We start from the raw sequence: 18,597 nt of genomic DNA, 5'->3' as shown, positions 1-18,597 counted from the left end.
ATGAGCCAGGCAGGCTGCACACAGGAACAGACAGAAAACAGGTAGGGGCCAAACGTATAGCAAGGCTGTGAGCTCCCAGGCACAGGAGGCACACAGGAAGAGCACAATATCAATTAAAACGAATTGCCAGCAGGAGGAAAATATTAGAGAACTGCAAAGAACTGCAATGCTACGGGCACTTGAGCAACCACATACACCTGCGCGCAGGCAATGAGGCAGCGATGCTCACACACCCTACTAAGGGCGGTCTCCCTACACCATCTTGGTTAAGGGCACGATTTCCTTTTGCTGCCACTTCCGCCCCGGCTCAGTACGTCTGCTTCCTCCGCCCCTCTCAGGGATGGGAAGTAGTGGTTAGCGCTTCGCTGCGCGGCTCTTTTTGGTGTCCATGCGGCGAGAGGCCGCTGTGGGGCGCTCTCCGCCGGGCTGAGCGGAGTAAAGCGGGAGCAGCATCGGGCTGTGTCCGAGCGTAGCTGGAGGATCCCCGAACCGAAGCGCGGCCGCAGTGAGTGACCGGAGCAATGTGGGGAAATGAGACGACCGCATTCCGGGTGACATCTGCCGGAGGGCATGGGGGAAGAAGAGTCAGAGCTTCGCCTCTCTGCCCTGCTTCGAGCGCAGCCGCTATCTCTGCCTGCCGGGGGAGTGAGCCGAGCTGTGCGGGTGGCCCTTGCCCTGCGAGGGGCTGAAGGGCGATCACGCTGGCGCAGATGTGAGTGCTTGGGATGAAACGTGCCGATTGATATTATATTTGCCTTTCTCATTCTGGTTCCTTTTTTTCTTTTTGTCTTTCAGAACTTTCAGAAGGTCAGAGGTATCGCGGTGGCTGCGGCTGATCAGTTGTGCTGGCATTCACAGATAACAGCTGATCACGGGTAACAGCTGTCCTGTGCCTTTGTGAAGTCTGCACAATGCGTGTCTTTACTTCAGTGTCCTCTGGAGAGGGATAGGGCCCTTCAAGACAGGTGCAGCACAGCTTGACTGCACCCCAAGTGAGTTGGAGCTGAAAGGTAAATTAGTGGTTGGAGGAAGAGTAGGAATTCAGAGAAGTTGCATGTAAGAAGACGTGTCAAGGACAGTGAGTTCTGGTTGATCTGTTTAATGTGTGGTTTGTGTCACTTGAGAGACAAAGAGGCACAGTATGCTATTGAGACACAGTTTTTGTAGCAAATAGGACTTCAGAACTGTGATAAATGGGCAGCCTTTGCTGATGGTCTGCTTGGTTTGAGACTAGATTTTTCTGTTCATTACTTTTTTAAATCTTGCATACTGACAGGTGTTTTCTGGTTGTCACTGAAAGGAGAGGATCTTGGTTTATGGTCAGACTGTATGTTTTTTATTCGGTAACTTTCAGAGTTGTCACTAAGTAAGTCAGGCTGGTTAACTGCGGCCCTTGTTCTTTATCACCACCCTTACATCTTTGTTGTTTGAGATTTATGTGTGCTGGGAGGAAAAAAGGAGTTGAAGTCTTTCCTTCCATTTTCCCTACTGATGGAGTCTTCTTTGACCAAGAGGCAATGCAATGCTGCCTTTCAGTTACTCTGATTCCAGAAACCTCACCATGTGATGACAAAAATATAGTGTAGGTTTGAATAATACTTAGTGTTCAGTTAAATCAAGTGAAATTAGACATTTCAATTCTAAAAGAGTTGTGAGAAAACAATTTGTCACTCACTTCTAAGATATTATGGTTCTGAAATTCTGTAAGTTGTTAAAAGATTCTAAGCTTTTCCATGTTATTTTTGTGGATTATTCTGTAACTGAAATGTATTAGGGTTCCTCAATGCACCTCTTAAATAACATGTCTGGTATAAATTAGTGGTGCTTGCAAGTTTTTGTCGGATGTGGTGCTGTGGTAATTTCAATACAGCATGTAAATATGGAAATAATATGACTAGTATTGAGCATTATAATCCATAACAGATCCACAGGATAAATGTGACTTCCCCCTTAAAAGAGAGCATGGAAAGTTGCCCAAATGCCTTTATAGTATTGGCATCTATCTGAAACTTTAATGCATCTGAATCTTTTGTCTATCACTCTTTCTCTTCTCGGTGTGGATTGTTATTTTTGGCTTATTGGATTTTGTTGATGGTGTTTTGTTCCTTTTTCTTTTCTTCACTTATTTTTTTTTTTTTTTTTTTTCCTGAAGAGCAACTCTCGTAAATGACCTCAAGAGACTTTAGAGTATGCCCCTAGTTTGAAATGATGGAAAACTTACACCAGATATAAGGAAGAAATATTTTACAGTAAGGATGTTGAGGCACTGGAACAGGATACCTAGAGAGATGGTGGAAGCCCTGTCTTTGGAGATGTTCAAGGTCAGTCTGGACTAGGCTCTGAGCTATCTATGGGTATCCCAGTTCAATGCAGTGGAGTTGGATTAGATGGCCTTTATGGGTCCATTCCAATTCAAACAATTTGATTCTGTATCTACTTTCTAATTCATTAATGTGATATACAGCATTTTTGCATCTGAGAAGATCTGACTTATCAATTCTCTAAATTTTTTTTTGTTTTAATTATGTTTTTGGTCTGGTGTTCCTCTTCCTAAAGATTGTAAGTTTATTTCATCAGCACTCATCAGAGTTTCCTTCCACTTCAGTTTTTCTAGAAAGCTTCTCTTTGCTCTTTAGAATGCAATTTAGAAGCATTTCCATAAATATGTAAGCTGTTCACTCAAACCAGCAAAACTGTTCTAATTAACTAATTTTCTGATAGATGCATTCAAAGTGGTGCCATAGTGGCATTCTGTTTTCTTTTTTTACCACAAATTGTCTGAGTAAACGATCTATCTTTTCCTATTGGAAAAAAAAGTGTTCTCAATACTATGGTAAGTTTCATATCAATGTTAAGGCTCCTATTTGTGAGTTTTTTGCATTCAGCTGCTTCTGTCGTTAATTTTTATATTCATCTTAATATATGAAGAACTTTTCCTGTTACGTTGTTAAAATTTGTTGGCAATCTTTAGAAATGATTATAAAAAGTCTATCTGAAAAGATATTCTATACTATCTGAAAAAAAGAAGCTATTGTGTAGGAGTGAGGAAAAAGAGTGTAGGTTTATGTTTACATAGCCTAATATAAGCTTGTCTGGTTATGGTGAAGTACAATTGTCATGTATTCCACTTTCAATTTCTTTAACATCTTCCTCCTCTTAATTTTTTTTACTACCAAAACCTGCTGTCCTTCTTAGTTCCTCAATTGTGGGTTTAGTTTTTTTTGACTAGAGGAAGGAAGTATAAGAGTTTTCAAGTGCTGGATTACTTTGACTTACGCTGGAGAACTTGTATATTAGAGACTTTTTGTTTCTAGTAGTTTCTCAGTGGATATCAAGATGAGTAGCTCAGTTGACTTGCAGTTGATCTAGACAGTAGTCACTTGGAGAAACAGAAAATATAGCCTTAAGTTTTTGTTTTTTTTTTTCTTTGAGAAGGTGTGGTGAAGGCTTCTTGTTTGTTTGTTCAAATGACTTTAGAGTTTTGTCCAAACTTGAAAACTGCAATTATTATTTGTATTTGAGTATTACCTTGGACTATCGAATTTCAAAAGGGAGATTTTCTTCTCTATTTCACCTCTTCCCACTGCCTTGATCCATTTGGGATCAACTTCAGTTTGTTTGTGGTTTGCTTGGTTTGGATCTTTGTATAGCTTTTGTGTTTTGTTTGTTGTTATTTTTTTTTTCTTCCAGAAGATTGCAAGAGCCTTGACTGTGTCCAGTTCTAACAGCTGAGTATATTGTTGTCTTTGCTAATGCAGGTCTTGACTTTTTTGTTTGTCCTTCCTATTTACACAAAGAGATGCTACAATTCAAGTTCTGACTTTTCTTTTTAGGTTATTTTCATAATGTTTTTCAATATGAGGAGCTTAGCAAATCAAGAACAATATGATTTTGGCAAATGCTAATACCACTCCTTTATGAAAGGAGAGTTGCTGTCAAAAAGAAAAATATCTTAATCTTACGTACTCAGGCAATATCCTTGCTTTGTTCATTGTTTTTAAATATTATACTTCCATGTGGTCTTAGAAACGTTTAGATGGATGGATGCCATCTAGTCTTGCTCTCTGATTGGTCACAGTCATCTCTGCAGTATGAGAAACATTTACCAGACACTAGAATGGAGATTGCCATTTACTACTATTACTGTTACGTTATTCTGGTTGCAGTCAAGTTTGCCCATGGCTTCTGTATCCTGAAGTATTTGGAGGGTAGAACAGGAAAAGTTTTCAAGATGAGCAACCTAATGTAATATCAGTTATAAAATGCATAATACTTGTTGAAGAGCTGTCGGATGTGCAGCTGTGTTATGAGAATATATCTTAAGCAGAGGCTTATATCCTTTATTGTGAAATAAAGCTGGGAAACTTGAAATGCCTAACTTGTTCTAGTGTGACTTGATGCTTTTCTCAGAAAAATCTTGGTAATGAAAGCTAAGGAACTAGTTGAAAACTGGTATCTCACTGAGACCTTTTCAGGGCATTTGAATACTTCCTTAAAGAGCCAACCACTAAAGCTAATTCAGAGTGCTGAGAAGGTGACTAGCTTGGACTTTCTTTCTCCAACTGCCATCTATTTACATTGGGTTGCTACTTAGCTTATGTTGGCTCTTCTCTCTAAGAGAAACTCCTGTAATATAGGAACCTTTTTTTTTAAAAATAAACACTGCAGTAAGAAAATTTTGTTTTCCCAATTTCCTGAGAAATTCTTCCTGGTTCTGCTGCCTTCTTCCTTAGTGTTTCAGGCTTAGACTCCTTCAATCTAAGTAGTTCCCCAAATGTGCTGTCGTGTTACTCTGTATCTGAGAGCTTTCTGCTTGTTAGGCATAGTTTGTAGGTTGTTTTTTTGTTTCTTTTTTTTTTTTTTTTTTGTTGTTGTTTTTTGTCTGCTAATGACATTTCAATGAAAGGCTGCAACAGTTTTGAGAGATGATGTGTTGTATTGAAGAGTGGTCACTGTACGTGACTCATACTAAACCAGTATCCTGATCTCTGCTATCATCTCTTCCCGGAGACTGCACTTGGTATAATAATATATATTGGACAAGGCTTATGAAGGGAGGTAATCATCTTTTATTAGGCTGACTTATAATGAGACATGGTTCTAGGCAAGCTTTAGGTCACACAGTGACCTCAAGAGTTTATGTGCCTAGACACACATCAGATCTTTTTTCCATCTACGTTAGTCTAATAAAAGGTATTACATCTCCATGGAAACACTGCCTGACTTGCAGTCTTGTTAATACAAGGCTGCAACAACGTGGCAACCATCATCAAAACTGACCAACATGCTACATACTATGTATACTTTCCAGTCCCCACTGTGCTGTGTGCACTAATTTCGGCTCTAGGGTTTTTATATTCAAGATGTGATTAATCATGCTTTGATCAACAGTCTTTCTGTTAAGTAAATTTTGAATCCAAATTTAGTTTGTCTGTCTTGAAATGAAGACTTTGATTTTTGGACTGCTTTTGCTATCTTTCAACATTGCTTTAGTATGTGCTTTTATAAATGAGATCCAGTTTAATAACTGTAGGAGCCTTAAAGGTCACTCGTGCTTTGTATACAAGCATGTATAATTTATCAGAATATTTGTCACATTTTGTTTTGCTTTAACTCAATTATTTTCACAAGCAGACAAATACTTCAGGCGATAACCTTTATTGCTGTCTGTTACTTACCAAGTGAAGGATACTACAAACTTGTTGATGATGTCTATTTTATGTAAGGTGTATCTCCTACTTGAGATAAGTAGCTAAATTGAAAAGCAATTTAACTGGTGTTTTAGGCTGCATCAGTAATGATCTCTTCCTCTATTCTATCTCCCTAGATCTTCTCCATTTTCATTTGAAGAGTTTAGTGTTAATTACAGAACTTTTTTTTTTTTTTTTTTCCTGCCAATGTTAAGCAGTACTGAGAGCTACTGAAATGTTTCCTTTGAGCTTTCTGAGCTTTCTGTGGAAAAAGTTTCCTTGCAAGGAAGCTCTTGATACAAAGCATAAGCAAGTGAGGCATCAGATCTGAGGCAGTGATTAGCCATCGCTGCTGAGTGATGCCAATACAAAATTTTAGATAGATTAAAGTCATGTGGTTATGTCCACTTCTCAATGACAGAGGTACAGGAGTATACTGGTGTAATGGTGTGATGCAAATGTGAACTGTAGGGACTTATAAGCAATATTATGGTTTAGGTGAATAAGAACATGTGTTATTGCGTGGGATTCTTTGCTTATATCCTTAAGCAGCCATTCTGTAATTCTAGGAAAAGACTTACGTTGGAAGGTTCCTTGAAGATCATCTGGTTTCAACCTCTCCACCCGTGCTACGGGCTGCCATCTACCAAATCAGGGTGTTCAAGACCCTATCCATCCTGGCCTTGAACACCTCCAGGGATGGGGCACCCACAGTTTCTCTGGGTAGTCAGTGCTCACCAAAAACAAACAAACTAACAAACAAAACAAACAAAAAAACACCTTTGCTAAATGTAATCCAAACCTACCCTCTTTTAATTTAAAATCATTACCACTTGTCCTGTCATGGCAACCTCTAGTAAAGAGTTCTTCCCCATCTTTCCTAGAAGTCCCTTTTAGATACTGGAAGGCCACAGAGGAGGCCTCCCTGGAACCTCCTCTTCTCCAAGCTCAACAAGCCCAGCTCCCTTAATGTTTCTTTGTAGGAGAGGTGCTCCAGCCCTATCATCATCTCTATGGATTCCTCTGGACTTGCTCCAACAGCTCTATGTTCTTCTTGTGCTGGGGGACCCGGAGCTAAACACGGTAGTCCAGATAGGGTCTCACAATAGTGGAATGGAAGGGGACATTAGTTTCCCTCACTGCTGGCCACACATTGTTTTTGCTTGCTTGCTTGTTTGTTTGTTTTTTAAGGTAGCAAAAGGTACAATTGGCTTTCTGAGCTACAACCACTAATTTCTAGCTGGCTCATGTATAGCTTTTTTGTCCACCAGTATACAGTATACCTAGTAGCATTGCTCATTAATAACTATTGACTGGTAAAAGCCCATGAATAGACCTCTTGTTATTATTTTCCAGATCATTAGTTTACAGTCCTGTAGCCAAACTCTGGGCCTACAAAAGAAAAAAAAAAAAAAAAAAAAAAATTAAGCTGCAATCCAACAGTGCCTGCTCAAGAACTGCTTGCAGAGAACCTCTTAAACCATTATCTCTTATTAATAGTTCTTTCCTGGTGTTGTAGAGCATATACTTGCTCAGTCTTGGCTGGAGCTACTGTCAATCTATGCTTGAGTTCATAGTTTATATATAGATGTTAGATGTTATATTAATGAGCACAGTGGTTAGTCACTACTTCTCAGCACATCCCAAGGAAGTTTGTTCTTTATATACTTAAAGACTTTTCATTTTCCCTTGAGCTCTGTCTCTTTAATAGTTTACTTTAGTAATCACCACCACTTTTCATAGTCTTAAAATAATGCTGATACAGATAATGAAACTCATGTAGTGCTTTTTCTTTTTACCAATGTAAGATTTAAATAATCTTACTCACAAACAGTAAGGAATGTATGCAGCTGACAAGTCAGTAACTTTTGATATCTTGCTTTATGAGATCTGTATTAATGCAGTTTTGGGATAGTCAACATTTGAAAATAAAAAGTTTAAAAAAAAATACTTAATTAGATCATGTCTTTTACGTTCTGTTGTATTTTTGAGATAAACCGATTGAAAAAAGTGAGGTTTTTCATTACATTCTCAAATTGTCTTCTTTGTCAGTAATTGTTAACATCTACATATGGTTACTTTAAATTAATGTTCTTATGAAATCTATTTATTTTTAAGCATTCAACTTACTATCATAAGAATAATTTTACATTTACTGTATGCTGTGGTTTAACTTGACAGGCAGCTTAGCACCATACAGCTGCTTGCTCCTAGTGGGATAAGTGGAGAGAATCGAAGGTGAGAGGAAACCAAAGTAGATCTAGTAAGTTGAAGTGAAAATTACTTACTTACTAAGATAGAAAAGGAGGAGGAGAAAAACATTAGTAATGATAAATATAAATATATTGGTATATCATTACCGTTATATATCTCATTACTTTATGTATACTTAGAAAACAAATTATACACAGTGCAATTGCTCACCACCTGCTGACTGATGCTCAGCCTGTCCCTGAGCAGCAGCTGCTTCTCCCAGCCATCTCCCTCAGTTTTATAGTTCTACATGATGTCATATGGTGTGGAATGTCCCCTTATCCAGTCTGGGTCAGCTGTCTTACTTCTATCCCTTCATAGTTCTTTGCACCCCTAGATCCCCTTGCTGGCAGGGCAGTAGGAGAAGCTGAAACATCCTTGGATCTGTACTGCTCAGCAACAACTAAAACATTGGTATGTTATCAGCATTGTTTTCTCCTGAAGCCAAAACATAGCATCATATCAGATACTATGAAGACCGACTCTGTCGCAGCTGAAACCAGGATGCTAAAAAAAGATTCTATCAGTGAGTTGATGTCCACATGGAAGGTTTTGAGGACATAACTGGGCAGAGTGGTGAATAATACCATCTTGACTCCCATTTCCTATTAAAAGTTGGACTAACTAGATGATCATTCAAAGTTTCTTCTAGCCTGGCTTGTTTTAGGATTCTGTAGTTGTGCAGAAATGAAATGGCACTTCTTGAAACCAGCAACCTTTAAGCACTGGAAAATTATTTTAGTAGTCACACTATATCATTAGCACAATAATGTCAATGTATGGGAATGGTAGCCTTAGGCTACTTAGGAAAATATATTAATTTTTTGAACTTGAACACTTGTATTTAGCGCTGCTCTTTAATGATTTACCTGAAATACTGAGGAAGACTTCTTTTACATAAGTGTTATATGGGGTTGTAAGCAAGGATAGAACTTACTTAAAGAAAACTTCATTTTGAAATTCTTGGGATTGTTAATGGGATTATTCAGTTTATCAGATCTGTTTTCTGGATTGGTTTGAAAAGCTTTATTCAATGAAAACTCATAGCACAACTAAGTAGTATTGATTGAAATGAAATTTAGAGCCTTTAAGGATGAAATGAGTTTTTTGAAAGACTGCAGAAAAAGTGTGCCTTGGTGAAAATGTGGTAGGAAAAATAATGTGGTGGCCTCATAATTCTATTCGTCAGAGGATTACAGTCATGTCAGAGACAGATATTAAGCTATTGTTTTCTGCTCAAGCTGTTTGAATAAGAAAGTTGACTATTTGCTCACCAAGGTTCCCTAACAATTGCCAAGAAGACTAACAGTTTAGTAACAATCTAACAGTTAAACAGTTAAATAACAAAAATTGGATACAGTGCAGTGGTTATGATCAAAATATCACAAATCCTTTTCTTTTGAGTAGGAATTTCCATAAATCCACTATATCAAATTTCTGAATCTGGAAATGCCGTATTAGGAGGCCTATTCTTAGTCCTTATTGATGCTGCTCTTTTAATATAGACCACCAATTTCTTACCAGAAACTGAAGTATGAAGTCCTCGTACATTGCAATATATACACTGAGATAAAGCAAACTACAGATCTATTCCTTTCGTTGTCCCTTTAGTAACATTGAAGCAAGGGCATCTTAGCACCTTCTGTTGCTGTGAAGTATCCTCATTTCCCTGCTTGTGCCTGTAGCAGTAGTCTCTTCACATTGTTTGAACAATCTAAACTTCACTTGAATAATTTATTGTGTAATAAACTAAATATTATCGAATAAACCACTGAGTTGCTTTGGTTTTATTTTGTTCTCCAGACTTTGTATAATCACTGGATGCTAACAAAACTTATCTTCTGAAATGTGACAAATGTAGAGGTTTTTTTTGCCTTGAATCAGCTGTACTTCTAAATAGTTCAGTATACTTAAAACCCTTCAGGTAAAATCTACAAAACCTAAACCATGGGTCTTTTATTTAAAATCTACCTTTCCTCAACATATGTCACTGATGGAAAACACTCTTAAACGTGTTTTTGCTGATGTTAGGTCACCTTGCAGGCTAAACTGCAGAATGATGATTTACTGATGCTTTTTAATGTGGATTAAATCTATTGCATTTCCTCCCTCCCTGTTTTCTGGTGGGCTGCAGTTAGAGCTGTTGAGCAAAGGGGTCCTATTTTTATTTTCTGCTTCAATGACTTTGATACGAAGGAGATGACTAAAGTTTATTGGCAAATTTCTGTTTTGACACCAAGAGAAAAGAAGAAAAACTACAGAAAGTGTAGTGATTGTCTTCATGTGTATATTTCTACTTGGAGATGGTTACTGTAATAATGAATGAGCACTTCAGCAAGATTGAGATTGAGAACTTTTGTCGTCAGTCCTAAAGTTACCATCATTTTGTAAACTGGAAGAACAAATTAAGATTTGCCCAAGGATGTGGTGGCACTAAATTAAGAGTTCTTCACCCATTTCCACCCATGCTGCCTTCAGTAGATCCTGTCTGTTGTGTAGCAATTTTAACCGTTTCTATTGCCTAAAAGATTTGCTTCTCCTAAGTCATTTTAGCCTTCTCCCAGAAGATCATTAACTGACATATTCTAAAAAATAATCCATTTGTGCTTGCTATCCTCAGTTTGAAAGCATAGGAAAAGAAAAGAAAAAGAAAAAAAAAAAAAGATTTGAGTGCTTACTATGTGCTTGCATAGAAGCTATGTTCTTAGACCTGTGTTGCCTGTGGTTTCCAAACTATTGAAGTTACTTGAAAATTACCAGAGGTGAAATTACTTTGCTTTGTGATAACAAAGGATCTTACAAGCAATTACTTTAGTGAAGAGCTCCCTTTATTTTATTTTTTTTACTGCTTCTGTTGCACAGCTAGAGATGGAATGTGTGTCTACATAGTAGTGTTAATGCAGACTTTAGAACAGGGCTTTCAGCATAGGCAGATACTGCAGCTGCAGTGCAAAGCCAGTAATTTAAGTCATGGTCCGTGTATAAACTGGAATTTGTTTTGGCAGATGTATTTCAATTTTTCTGACATGTCTAATAACTTTGTTCATAAGGATAACTCTTTAACTAGGCATATTATCCTAATGTTTATGTAAAATGAAAGAAACCAAATCATTAGATATAGATGAATGAGTTTTTACAGTGAATCACATGACTGGCAGAGGTAGCTGACAAGTCAACTTTTTTTAGTAGGTCTGAACTTTTACCATCACTGGTGTTATTGGAACACATCTAATACTACTTGCTGTTGCAGCATATGGTGTGTTAATGCTTTCTTTTTATTTTTAGTATGCCAGAACCATGTGTTCCTCCCTACAGCATGAGCTGGCTTTCCTTATTCACATTCCTTGCAGTCCATCTGTCTATAAATGATTTTAAAAATACATAGAATGATGATGCAAAGATACTAATGTGTTAAGTCATTAACAATAAAAATCAAACCTGGAAAATTTGTTGTGTATTTGGGCCAAACACGCTCCAACACCACCTCCAAAATCAAGTAACTTCCAGTTTTTAACTAAAACTTTTAATAGAAGCTTTTCATCTAAAATAAGTATTTGTCAAATGTCGAAAGCATCTTTAGGAGTAAATCTGATTTATTTATTTTTTTTCTTGTGGAATGCCTAGTATTTTGTGGAAGGGAGATGCTGTAAGATTAGGGCTGTGTAAAACTGAGGGAAGTCAATGTAAAACCAGTCCTATGTGACTTAAAAAGAATCTGACTGTCTTGCTTTGTTCTGTTTTTGCAAGTCATGGTGAAATGAAGGAAGCTGGAGGAAGATACATGCCTGTTAGATATAACTGAGCTAGTAATTTATATATTCTGACAGGTGGTTGGTTTTCACTGGATAATCTTGGTTCCAAATGAAGTGTTATTTCTGGAATTTGTAGAAAAAGCCTGTACTTGAAAAGTAGCAGTGGTTGACACCTTTTCCTGCATTATCTCAGTAGTTACTGATCTGACAATATTAACAAGCTCAGAGGTGTCTGTAACTCTATGCTCAGCATTGGTAAGGCCACGCCTGGAGCGTGTGTCCAGTTCTGGGCCCTTATTCAAGGGAGACATGGACCTACTGGTAGGAGCCCACGTGCCACTACTTTGTGGTAGTGCCACAAAGATGGTGAGGAGACTGGAGCGTTTCTTTTATAAGGAGTGGCTGTTCAGCCTGGGTGTCATCCAAAATCGGAAAGTTTTATTGCTAAACTAAAACATTGGTCCTTAAACTAATATACAGTTCCCTGTTGCTAAAGCAGGCTCTATGGTGGGGAAAAAGAGACTTGGGGAGAATCTCATCAGTGCCTATGGATACCTGAAGGGGAAGGGTACAGAAAAGACAGAACCAGGCTCTTTTCAGTGGTGCCTAGTACCAGAATACAAGAGGTTCTCCCTGACCATCAAGGAGCATTTCTATGCTGCACAAGTGAACAAGCCACTGGCACAGAGAGGTTGTAGTCATCTTCTGGGGGCATCTTGAAAATCCATCTGGATGATGTTCTGGGCACCCTATTGTAGGTGGCCCTGCTTCAGTGGAGTAGGAGCAATCAGATCACCTACAGAGGTCCCTTCCAACCTCAACTATTCTGTGACTCACAAGCTGTGCTTTTAGCAGTGGACTCCTTAGAATTATTGAGCATACTTCAGAGTAATGTTTGCTCTGGGAGAGCCTTGTGTTTAAGCCTGCAGTTAAGCAAGAATCTAAGATCTTGTGACCTGGCAGTGGGGAAAACTGGTGACAGAGCTAGAAGTAGTGTTTCTGTTGTTTTTTTTTTTTTCCATTTATTTCCATGCCAATGATCTGATAAATTGCCCTAGCAAGCTTTCTCTTTAGAGAAGAGATAAAATAGTAAGTAGAACTGGCCTGGCATTCAATGTCTTGTCAACTCATGATGGCTCTTGTAAATCCTTTTGCCTAATTGCTGATCCTTCATTTCACATATGCAGCTACAGTTTCTTAATTTTGTATTTATTTTCTGTTGTCTGCATGCTTCATTTGATAAATCTTGTGTAAACAATTGTTCATAGCTATACTCTGTAGTCTTTGCCAGTTCCAGAACAGTATCTGAACAGTAGATCAGCATCCACCCACAATCTTGAATGTAGTAATAATTCTGTAACCTGTGTTTTCTAACACTCTGTGATTTTATTTTTCTTCCCCTCAAGGCAGAAGACTATGACTTTCTGTGCTGTTTGTCAGCTTCAAATAGCTTTAAACTTGTAAATGGGCATATTGTTCTCATTGACAGCTGGTCAGGGGTGAGCAGAAACTACCATATAACTGGCACAAATCTAGATTCCATCAAGAAAGAAGTAGGCAGAACCAATGTTGTTTCTATCTGGAACCGGGTGAAGGTAGTCAATAAATAGAACCCTCCAGCACTCAAATGAGCACTGTATCCAGGCTTGGATCTTCTTTGGCAGATTGCTCAGGACAGTAAGTCTTATGTGTGATGTGTCATTCCAGCATATCTGTATGTAAGTGTGGTTAATCCACCATTTTTTTTTTTTCCTAAGAGCATATCTGTCTTATTTATTTCTGCAGACCCTTCCTCTGTGATGCACTCTTTTCTTCAAATCCTCATGCTAGCCCATAAATACAATGTTGTCCAATTCACATGAGTTATTTCAAATGGGAATTCAAAGGACTGGGCTCAGATTAAAATCCTACTGATTATATGCTTTAAGTAGACTCAAAATGTCTTTGTCAGATGTCTTTAACCTCTCCAGCTGTCCTGTTAGTGATCATGAGTCAGAAGCTGAGTTCTATCCAGCTGAACTTGGAAGTCTTAACTGTTAAACCGTTAGGATAATTTATTTGGCAGTTTAAAAATGTGGACTGAAGCATTACTGAGGTGACAGCAGCCTTTTTGGAATGCTGCCTCATTTCATTTATTTGTTTACTTATTTGTTTATTGAAAAGAGAGTCTCTCAGGCCTTTGTTTACTTCTACACACTGAAAATGGTATTTTCTGGAAGAACTGAGCTTACCATGGGCTGATAACGTTGGTTTTTTTTTTGTTTGTTTGTTTTGAAATGTCCATGGAAATTCCTCAGACTGGTTGTGTGTGAATGTTTTTTATACAGCCTATGAAGAAACAAGAAATCAACACCCAAATATCACAACTTACAGCACCTGATACAGGAGGTATCTCTCTTGTTCAGGGCTGCTCTGTAACATTTCATTTTGGAGAGATGAGTGTTTTTTATAAGTGTAACAGAACACATCAATACCTGGGACCTCTAATTAAACCTTGGAATTGTGTGGGGGTTTTTTCACTTTTGAACTTCTGGTCAGCTTCTTGTTCTATCCTTTGCTGACATTTCTGTAATAAAGTAGCACTTGGATCTTGTTCATTAAGAGATTTTTTTATTTCTGCTGGAACTGATCTAGATACATCCAGGTATTTATCGTAGTGAAACAGCTCTTCTGAAGATAAAAAGAGATTATCCTTTGATTTGAAGTAATGTTCTTGTCGTTTTCAACGTTTCCACAAAAAGTTTAGGGTGCAGCACAGCTCCATCAGTAGGTAATCAAAATCCATTTCAGATGTGAAGGATGAGGAGGACCTCTTGGGTCATGTTATGGTCCACTCCATTAAGACCCAGGGATCTTTATAATTAGCAGCGATGTATACAGCATATATCCAAACTGTGCTCCTATGTTCTGTCCTGATGTTCTTACAGCAGAGGCTGATTTTGGTACAGCTGCCATGCAGATAAGTATACCACCTCTTTTCACAGTGAGGTTAAAAGAGTGTTACAGAACTAGTCACCCCGTACAAACTGTAGTTACAGCCTATATGTCTGATCTTTGTAGCCCTTCCTGCCTTTGAATGCTTGAAAGAAGAGCTCTGCACTTAGTGGTCACCTAGCGACCGTGTATACAATACAAGAGTGTTTTTTCTCTTTTTCAAGTTAGTACATCTTGTGAGCTGCTATTGAGTGTCAGGTTATAGATGAAGTTTTTCTTTTTTCCAGTGCAAATCCACAGACGTAATGGCAAGCTTTTGTACATTTAAAACAAAAGTATCAATAGATTTGACCTCCTGTAATTTTATTTCTGTAGGTACAAAAAAGCAGTGTTCTGTATTTGATTGCTGGTTACCCTGGCTGCATTTGAGTACATCTGTGTTTTGTTATGACTTTAACCACTGCATAACCTTAGAACTATTACATAATGATTTCATTTTACTTCCATGCTAACTCCTACAGGCTTCAATAGAAATGCACACAAGAAGCAAGATTTAGTGCTGGCTTTACAACATATTTAATTGTCCTCTTTAACATACAGCTTTTACGATAATAATGAAAAGATTTTCAACTGTTTTTGAAGATTTCTGAAGCCAGTGGTGAGGAATAGTTACGGAAAGAAACTAGTCTGTGTAATTAAGATAATTAAGCCTGAAATCACCCTTTATATTCAGGGTGAAAATAAAGCTGCAATAGAAGTTCACTAAGAAAATGTATCTTGACAAAGCAAGCTTTTGAGAAGTTGGGGGAATAGTTTTCATGACTGAAACTATGCATTCTTGTTACACAACTAACCTCTATGTTTATGTTTTCTTTCTGGAATGCATCCATTCAGTAAAGATTGAGTACTCAAAACATCCAAGGAAAAGATGTGAAAATGAACATATAATAAGAAGCTGAAGTGTGTTCTTCTGCATGCTATTTATTTACATTAAAAGATTTCTTATAACCCAAGGCTGTGTTTTCTAATATTTTATTTCCTGTTGACACATTTCATTTCTGGCACTTGTCTGTTGATTAGCAAAATACCAAATACTTGGGAAAGGACTTAGCCTAGTTTTCATTCTACAGTTTAAGTCAGATGAGAAGCAAGAATCATCTTGCATTTATTGCATTCTGCCTTTCCTCATGAACCCATTGCTGGGAGGAGAGAAACCTGAAGGTATTTGTTCTAACTCATGCTTCCTTAGCTGCTCCCTTTCACTCCTAGACCTTTCTCTCCACTGGGATGATGGAACATGAGAATTATTTGAACTGGATTATAGAATTGATCCAAGTTAAATATGCATGGTTTATAACCCTTTTAATCCAATTTGCCTTGATTTAATTTTGCAGTGTGCTGCAGGAGGTGGCACAGTGGAGAGGGAATGGAAGGGCTGAGTAACACAGCATGATTGAGGGAGTAGGGAGAGAAAAACGCTAATCAATCCTACAGCCATTTGGAGATTGCTCAGTGTTCCCTGTGCAATTTTGAAGGAACAGTACCTAGCTGAAGAGAACTAGAGGACAGCTCTTTCTGAACAGTAACATGGGGGAAAGTCATTTTTTTCCTAGGTGGGAAAAGCAAAAGATTGTTATATTTATGGGACTTCTTCAATAATATAACTAGTAAATGTGCAGGTGGAACATCCTCATAGTTGTGTGTGTGTGTTAAACTGATTTAAAAAAAAAAAAAAAAAAAAACAACCTTAAAATACAGCTAGCTACATCCTGAGACTTGTTCCTCAGTGCTGAGTGGAGAATCTTAATCATCAATGATGATTAAGGATGATTAAGGGAAAATGAAAATAATCTTAATCTGTTATTTGTAATGTCCCTGAAGAAGGTGACAGTGGGATCTGATTGTAGCTGTTTCTAACTTTGCCTCTCCCTAGCCTCTGGGTACACTTCCATTTGCTGGCTTTGCCTTGTTTTTTAACATGTACTCTCAATGTAATAATCAGTTTTTGTGGGGAAGAACGTGCAGCCTAGCAAGAAAGAACATTGATAGCAATTTCAAAAACAGCTTGATTACATTTTGCTAACTAAACAAAAATGATGACAATTGCAGTTGGAGCATAATAGTATTTCAGTTTCATTTGAACAGCAGCATGTGGTTGCTACAATGGTAATTTTAATCAAACTGGAAAAGAAAAAAGAATCCTACAAAAACTACAGTGAGTCACTACTTTCTCCAGCATCTCACAATTCAGAAAAACTAGCCATTTCAATTACATTACTGGATATTAATTTTCTTTTGCCTTAAACTTTTAGGAACTTGAAAAAGCAATGAACAAGAGTGGCTTAGACACAGACACAGAAAAATAAAGTTCTACTCGTTCAGATTCAGGTAAATCAGGGTGAGCTTAACACCTTTTGTTTATTTTATTTTTAATTTCGAATCTTTCTTAGTCTAAACTGGCTGAAAAGTGTTCTTAAATAACCATTAGTGAAGTGGGAATGACACACAACACCCCATAACCACAGAGCAGGTGAGTGTTGTCTGTTCAAATAATCTCTCTAGCCTTCAAGAGGCAGACAAATTTCATATAATTTATTATTTATTTTTTAAACTTATTAAGAACACTTATTTTTACTTTTCAAATACATCGTTAAATTGCATGCTGGCACTTTGTGAAGAGTTTCTCCTCTGTTTTTTGTTGAGAAGAATAAAGCAATGGAAGCCCTGTTCTTCTTTGAAAGCTTCCAAAAGCTTCAGTAAAGATGACTAGTTTTGCGGGAAGCCCTGAAGATCAAATAATCTGTCCTGAATTTGGAATTTCTTCTTACATTAGCAATTGGCTTTGGCTCAGATTTTTCATTTTTAAACTTTAATGGCTTCAAACATTTATGAATGGATTTTTTTAAAAGCTGATTGCAGTTAATTGGTTGCTATCTTAGCTTGTTTAAAACATGCCATTTTTCAGCATGCAACTTTCACTCACAATAAAATCAAAATAATTTTTTAAGGTGTACTGAGCATTTTCATGGAATCTAGAAGCTCTTGTCCAACTGGGAAAAGTCTGAAAAAAGTATTCCTTATGCATAATTAAAGAAGAAATGAATACCACTTCTGTGCTATTTTTATAGGAAGGCATGTTGAAGGGTTAGTAATAAATACGACTCTAGGTCTGATTTTTTTTTTTCTCTTTAAAATAACAAAAGCTGCTGATCGTAAGTGGAAATTAACTTCTTACTTAGAACAGTTATTTAACTGTAAGACTTACTGTCAGTCTTTATTTTAACACAGATGTCCTGTGTGCTGAGTCTGCCATCTGCTTTTCCTGCAGGGTATGTGGAGAAGAAAAACGAATCAACAAATCATATGGATACCCAAAAAAATAAACAGTACTTGAATCAACTGCATTAGGACAGCACAAAACTGAAAAGATATTCACTTCGGAAGAGCAACCTCTTAAAAGCTCTCTGAAATGTTGTGACTTTGTCTTTTGCCTTCACTGTGATCAGTATAGGCAAATAATTAAAATAAATGAATTTGAAACATCATAGATTGTCTGAGTGTTAAGGTAGCCAAGAAAAATGTGGTTTTTATCATAGCAACAGTGCAACAACCTTTGAACGTGACGTACTGCAGCCACAAAAAGAAGAGTATTGCCTTGAAACCTGTCACCTTACCTTAGCTCTCATGCTGTCCTCAGTTGTTTTGTATTGTGCTACTTGTCTTTAGGAAAATCTGTAGGCTAGTGTGTGGGAAGCTGACTTAGACTTTACTCAGGGTCTGGTGTAAGAGGAATTTATACAGGCTGCTGCCATAGCCCTGTAGAACTGTTCTGTGGGTATCACTGCAGTTCTCAGGATCGAGAGAAGGCAGATGAAGGTCATAATAGTAAAGCGTTGCTATATGAGGGTTATTCTTTGTGACGTGTTTTTAAGTATATATGAAACTATGCTATACAGCAAGATTCCATC

At 37.5% G+C, this 18,597-nt stretch overlaps 1 long non-coding RNA gene across 3 annotated transcripts; it reads left to right on the top strand.

Annotated features, from left to right (window-relative positions):
- The first annotated feature begins 517 nt into the window (after window positions 1-517).
- Window positions 518-18,174, top strand: LOC104909808 (uncharacterized). 3 transcript variants are annotated; one of them, XR_004158937.2, is made up of 5 exons: window positions 518-712; window positions 796-1,010; window positions 2,153-2,321; window positions 16,942-17,017; window positions 17,958-18,174. It is a non-coding gene; the product is annotated as an uncharacterized LOC104909808 (long non-coding RNA). The 3 variants fall into 3 exon arrangements; XR_004158936.2 differs by lacking the exon at window positions 2,153-2,321 and having other exon boundaries at window positions 522-712; window positions 796-992; XR_004158935.2 differs by lacking the exon at window positions 2,153-2,321 and having other exon boundaries at window positions 522-712.
- Window positions 18,175-18,597: the final 423 nt, after the last annotated feature.

This window comes from Meleagris gallopavo, chromosome 2, assembly GCF_905368555.1.
Source record: "Meleagris gallopavo chromosome 2, MGAL_WU_HG_1.1, whole genome shotgun sequence".
Lineage (NCBI taxonomy): Eukaryota > Metazoa > Chordata > Aves > Galliformes > Phasianidae > Meleagris > Meleagris gallopavo.
Note: the sequence above shows the minus strand (reverse complement) of the source record. Positions and strands in the feature narration are given on the sequence as shown.